The 7266-nt window shown below is 32.5% G+C and overlaps 1 non-coding gene across 1 annotated transcript; it reads left to right on the top strand.

Moving 5' to 3' along the window:
• Positions 1-6898: 6898 nt before the first annotated feature.
• LOC129893683 (small nucleolar RNA U36a) lies at positions 6899-6988 on the top strand. Its single transcript, XR_008767564.1, has one exon. It is a non-coding gene; the product is annotated as a small nucleolar RNA U36a (small nucleolar RNA).
• Positions 6989-7266: the final 278 nt, after the last annotated feature.

The following is a 7266-nucleotide window of genomic DNA, read 5'->3' as shown; positions in this document are numbered from 1 at the left end:
TTTTGCATATGTTATGAAGCCCGAGGAGTATTAGGGGAACTAAGAAGGTCATATAATATATGACATAATTAGAGGAGAATGGGTGGAAAGAATATCCTTGATTTGATAAATTATGGATTTACTGTCAATTACTCTTTGGTGTGATCAAGTAGTCCAAATTTGTTGATCAGCTACTAATACTAGTTTTATTGTATACTTCACTGTAGATTAATAATCTCAAAAGGAAGAAGGTTAATTAATTGTAATATCTAAAGTGTGTAGAAAGGTATGTAAGGCTATTCAGTTCCATATCCTTGGGCATGAAATGTAATACATGTGTAACTACAAACAAGTGAGCTTCCTAAGCGCTCTTCCATGTAAAAGATACATAGTGGTAGCGTGCAATATGTAATGTAGCTAACGATCTTTTCTCCACTTCCTCGTGCGATAAAGTACATCAATATGTGTTTATTATTATATCTGTAGTTTTAGTCTTTCAAGCACTAGTATGAAAAATGTACTTTCCACAGCAAGCTTCGTGAACTCAATTGTTTTATTTAAGCTCCTATGTAATATGTGTCATGCCCCGAATCTACACTCTAGGAGTGCTCGGCACTCAAAAATCGTTATTGACTCCAAGCGAATCCTTGGTCTAGCTGACTACTGAGTGGAAGACTTAACTTTATACAAAAGTATAAAGGCAGTGAGCATTTTAAATACTTAACATAGAAACTCATAAATATATCTGAAAGTACTTTGATTATGTAAAAGCAATGTTTAAAACAAAACTTCTGAAGATACTGAACTTACTCTCTACTCTGTCTATGAAGCCTCTAAAGTACTATAGATGGATACCGGAACATGCCCACGGCTACCTCAAAAGAACTAATAATGAAGAATAAATAAACTAAAAAGGATTTCCTCCAAAGGCAATGAGGTCTCAACAAAAGCTGGAGAGGTATGATCTTCAACAATGCGTCTATTGAGGATCTCTAACACCTATATCTACATCATAAAATGATGCATATTTAGAAGACGTCAGTACATGAAATATATGGTATCTAAAATGGCTAAAGAAAAAATACTCATAAAATACTCAACTAAAAAGAAGGCTGATATAACTGACTGGAAGTAAGGCATACAAGTATAATGAAAACTTCAAATATTTACAACATAATATATAACAATAGATGCAACTCATAAAAATATACTTTTTCTCTTCTTGGAAAGTTTTTCTTACCAACAACCATCACTATGAGTCTTGTGATGATACAACATACTGCTCAAGTTACTAGAGCGGTCTATTACCTTGCCAGAATAAGGGACGCAATCTCAACTTATGGATCCATATAAAAGTCTATATTATGGACTGAAGTGAGAAGTTTCCCGAACCAGCGGTACGATCCTATCATATGCTGACTACGTAGTCAATGGAGTTTGAGATATCTAAACTCTTATATAAATTAATGCTCAATACTACTCGCAAAATAATGCAATAATGCTCATATAATAAATTGAGTAAGATATTTAAAATACGTTTCATTTACTCTCATCTTTGATTAACTCAACTCTTTATTCTCTCTTTCTTAAAACAACATGCATTTGGGACTACTCTTGTTCCCTAAAACTTATTCTCAAAATATCAGTTATACATGGTACTCTAACTCATTTAAACTTTGAAAAACATGCATAAGATTAATAATGTAAAACTTCATAAACTCAAATAATGTAATGCATTTGGGACACTCATGTTCCCTCAAAAACTCTTCTTTTTTTCTGAAAGCATAAAAATACTCTCTTTATTCTAAAATAATGCATAATATTAAGAAATGTAGCAACTCAATTTTGGTTCATGTGGAAGTATGTATGAACAACAAATTCAAGAACTTGAATCATAGGAATATTCACAATCTTAATAACTATACATAGAACTCAACGAAAGAAAATTATATCTCACTCGAAACTCAATACAACTTGGCCTAAAACTCAAACATGAACTCTTTTAATGATGAAATTGAGATGTAGGGGCAAGAACAAACTCAGTCCAACACTATAATTAGACTTAGATGTAGGGGCAAGAACGAACTCAGTCCAACACTATGATTAGACTTACATACCTGAAAGAACAACATTTTGGCGAAACTCAAAGAACTCAATGAAGACGCTTAAACCCTAGATTTTTCTCTTCTTGAAACCTTGTTCTCAGTGTTAGACGTGTTTATGAGGGAAAATGATTGTATTACACTAATAAGAGACCTAAATTAGTCCCAAAATGCTTAAACTTTGAATTGGAAAGGGTAGAGAAACAACAGAATTACCCCCTCATTAAAGCCAGCAGAAGTCATCTATGGGTACATTCTACGGGTCCGTAGAAGTTCCTGCAGGACATAGGAGCCATCTTGTAGAGATTGGGTCTAGTTACTGGAGCTACTGGAATTTGTAGGAGTTGTGTCTAGGGATCCCATCTATGGGTCGTAGACCCTATTCGACATGTATGCCTAAGTTCTGATTCTCTCTTCTACAAGCATCCGTTCATAAGAACTCCTAAGGATCGTAAAAGTCACTTGTAGGAAGAGTTGAAGGAAGTTTAAATTTCTCTAAGTCTGGGAGTGATCTACGAACCTCACCTACGACCGTAGCTCCATCTATAGTCCGTAGGTTCTTGTGTCGTGGATATGGTCTTGAAGAATTCTGTTCAGTTTCTTCTGGGCTTTTTCTTAAGGGGTCTGAGCTGAAATACTTTGGGGTGTTACAATATGTTATGTTACGTTTGCTCCTTATGTCATTGTACTACCTTAAGTGATATTTTCATGTCTTATGCTACTGGTCCATAGTTTTAAAGATCAAAACTGATCATGACCATCAAAATAACAATCTTCAATATTAAAAACTACGTGGAGGAATCCCTACAATTGGGGTAGCATCCTAGGAGCAAACTCCTAGTATGGGTAGATCTTATTTTGTGTATAAGAGTGACAGTCCAGGGGAGAGATCCTATCATAAGTTGTTCTCAATTTGTAAATTTATGAGGAAAGCATCCTAGGGGTTAAAATGCCTAGAACTAGTATGCATTACTAGTTTATGAAGTAAATAGAAGAAAACCAAAAATAATAATGTAATGTACACGATTTCACAAGAGTAAACAAAATAATCTTTTATTCTGATCTATGCATTTATATATTGATGATTTCATTCAAACACTTTTTTGCATATGCTATTAATTTGCATATTCAGTATATTTTTTTGTACTTACGTCCCTCACACGGGACGCTGCATTTCATGTTGCAGGCATAAGTACTCTAACTAGTAGACCTCTCTAGCAAGAGCACAGGATACGCAACTTCTATTGATGAGCTCCAAGTTGATTTGTAGCTTTAGCGAAAGCATCTATTTTGTTACTTTATAGTAGTTAAGCATAAGGCGTGGCCTTGTCCCAACCTAAATTAAAGTTTTCTATCTTCTAGAGGCTTTAGAGACTAATGTATAAAGTTCAGTTGTGGCTTATTTCTTAACAATTATGGCCTCAACAACCAAGTCATATACATAAGTTTTGGGTGTATCTGTGTTGGTCTTTCATCACCGCAGCTTATATATATTTGTCAAAGTTTCATTATTGTCATAGTTATATGCATGGTAAACACAAGCTATAGGTTAGTTCTTTTGATCCTTTAGGGCATTGGATGCTTTTCCATCTCAATGGGACTCGAGGTGTGAGTATCACGACCAAAGCCTAGCGCCTAGACATGACACGACAAATGAGACACCCAGAGGTACCTCACCCAAGCCTCTTAGTATTCATTAAGCATTTCATTGGTAATGATAAACAAATCAAGCGGAAAACAAAAGGGATGTAGGGACTAAGGGGCTTCACATTTAATAAGAGTCAAAGACAACATAACATCTTTTTCTATGTCGAACCATACCTTCTACATTAAAGACATGGCGGGGACTAAGACATGTCTCTAGCTCACCCTCAAAATAAGTGTCAACAAATGCCTTAATAAAAGTCTTAATGTTCTACATAACATAAGCTTAGAATAAAAAGGATGTTGTTCCCGAAACATGGGAACTCACCATAAGAAATCTTCAAACTAATCCGAGCTGGCCACGTGGAGGAGGTCGAGGAGCGACGTCGGTTCCTACATGGTGATATCATGTAGGCAAAAGTATGTGTTTGTACTTTGAATGTACTAAGTATGTGGGTATGCTATGAAATGAAGAACATAAGAGATACATGAGTAAGCAATATACATAAGTGAATGCATGCATTAGACATCATCATATGAAGCCTTAAAACATTCATTTTGTGGGAAAGTGACCATAACCGACATTTAAGACCATGCGAGCTATTACATGGAATCCAACATAACCCCTACGTTTGCAAGGGGAGACTACTTTCTGGTATAATTTCGTCAACTTTGATCATTTCTTTAACTTTGACTTTAAGGATTAATTGTGGATCCATTAGCCTATAATGGCTCCTATGTTGGTGCATAGTTAATGCAGTATGAGACTTTACTTAAGGACCCCTTAGGTTCAGTCCCCATCTACATGCTACATTCGGTGCTAGGTCAATCCCACGGAATAACATTTATATATCATAATAACATAAGCATTGTATAACTTTAGACATCAAATTATCATCGGTGGAATAGCTCATTAACACATTTCATTTGATTCAAATATGTGAGAATTGTCCTTTCACATTAAATCATTTCTTTGGCTAAAAGTCCTTTCATCATCATTCAATCATTTCACAAGACTCCCTTAAACATAGGTATTTTCTTCATAAATTTCCATTTGGAGTCAAAACTTTCAATTCAACTTCATTTCAACATAAGAAGACTAGGTGGATTCATTTCGTATAACTTTCAAACACATTTACTGCATGAGAGTTATGGAAATGCATCATATGAAACATTTTAAAACAACCCATCATATACACTTTAAAACTACCTTTCAAGCCTTCATATAAGAACCTTGATAAACATCTATTTCATGTAAATAAGAATCAACATAAATCAATATAGGTAAATAAACTTCAAATATTCAAGAATCTATGCATTTGGAATCGTAGTATGAAAATTCGTAAAAACTCATCACTTGAAATTGAGAGTCAATATACATACATACATACATACATATATATATATATATATATATATATATATATAATAGAAGTAAATAAACTTAAAATATACCATAATCTACGCATTTGGACCCATCATGTAAAAGCCCATAGGATTTCATCATTTAAAATTTAAATACTAAGTTGAAAAAATATTTGGACTCTATGGATGAAAGAACCCATGGATGAAAACCCACATACCTTAAGAGTAGAACTTGAAGAAATCTTGATTTTTGGTCCTAAATGGGAAGCTTGAATCCATTGAGTTTGAGAGAAAAATTGGAGGGGATGATTTGAGAGAGAGGAGGATGAAGTTTAGGATTTTGGGGAGGTGAAAGACTGCAAAAATGACCCCAAAATGCGTCTAAGTTCGTATATATTTGTTTAGATAATTGTCCAAGATGCCCTTCATAAACAAATCTGGAAAACTGGCTCAAAACCCTGTAGGTGCGATAGTGGCGCGCCGCGCCAAGGGACAAACTACTGCAGCTAGTTTCGGGCGCTCTGCTGGCGCGCCGCGCCAAGCCCATAAACTGCTGCAGCGGTAGTCTTTGATAAAATGATCATAACTTTTGACTCTGAACTCGAAATGAGATGACTTGGTGGCATTGGAAAAAAGACTCAAAGACCTTAAATTTGATAAGTCACGGAACACAAATTCCTTATGTAATAGGAGATTTGGGCATTTGACGTTGACCCTATTCTGGACTCATACGAAAACTTAGCCAATGAAAATTTTTTGGACTTGTCTTGGTGTAGAAATATTCGGGGTGTTATAGTGCTCACCAATCAGTAAAACTACTTTTTAATTAGAAGCAGACGGAGTTTTTTTATGGTTGTGAAGAAGCTAAAAATTTCTGCTTTTTTCAAGACCAAAATATATCCGTCATATATACATATTTACAAATATATTCTTTATTAATTAATTAGTGAATCTCATAAGTTTGATTAAGTTTTATTTAAAAAAATTATATATTATTTTTTAATTTAATGTTCATATATTATTATTTTATATTTTATCTATTATTTTATGTTTTATTTTTTAGGATTAGAAAAAAAGACAAGAATAATACTTTTACATGATGAAGCCATTAACTATTATGTTAGTGAAAGCATTATCACAGAGATAGAAGAAGAAGAAGGGCCATCAGGTATAACTTTAGGAATACAAGGCAAATTTTTTATTATTATGAAAATATTTCGTGACAAAATTAAGGATGAAATCGTTGCAATTTCTGTGATGTAGAAGGGATATATTTATTTTTGTGGTGAATTTTTTGTATGTAGTGATTTAATTTATAAAATAGTTTTAAAATTTATTTTGCTTGATATTTTTTATTATATTTAAATCATCATGTTAATATTATATTAATATTTAATTAATTTTATTTATTTATCAATGTATAATATTTATTAAAAATTTGAATTTGTACATAATTAAAAATTTATAATAGATATTTAAAATATTTTCTCTATAAAATAGTCTTAATATTAAAAGTGTGTTGATCTTTGTCATTTTTCGTAATTTGAATCTCAAAAGCACTTTTTAAAAAAGATTAATCAAACATAATATGCTTCTCAAAATTATTTTTCAAATAAACTAATCAAATAAAAATTACTATTATTTTTCAAAAGAACTTTTCAACAAAAATATTTTTAAACAAGTACTTTCAAAAGTAAATAATTTTTAATAACAAGGTCAAACATGCTCATATAAGCAAGTCCCCCCTACGCTATTGCTGATTTTTTATGGTAAATATTGATTATTTTTTTGTTGGTTTTTTAAGATGGTGGGTGTGATTAAATGATTTTTCCACGCCGCTGAGAGTAACTAATGAAGCATATGATCAAAAAAATAGTTGAATTTCTTAATATGAGCCTAATTAATCCATATTTCATATTGATTTTATTGTAAGTTGGGTTCGGTTAAAAATTTATTATGGGTTAAATAGGCAAGTTTTAAAAAAAATTGGATATCTTATATTGAGGTTTGATCATTTGAATCTAAGCTTTACACATTTTTTGTTAAAATTGTGAGCAAATTTATAGCAAAGTATAATGTGAAGGATGTATTTGAATCAAAATATAATGTGAAAAAAATATTGAACCAAAAGTATAATAAAATGTACCAAAACCATTTTCATAGACATTTTCTCCAC

The sequence above is a fragment of the Solanum dulcamara genome, chromosome 6 (genome assembly GCF_947179165.1).
Source record: "Solanum dulcamara chromosome 6, daSolDulc1.2, whole genome shotgun sequence".
NCBI classification, from domain to species: Eukaryota; Viridiplantae; Streptophyta; class Magnoliopsida; order Solanales; family Solanaceae; genus Solanum; species Solanum dulcamara.
The sequence above is the reverse complement of the archived record's forward strand: the minus strand, read 5'-3'. Positions and strand labels throughout refer to the sequence as shown.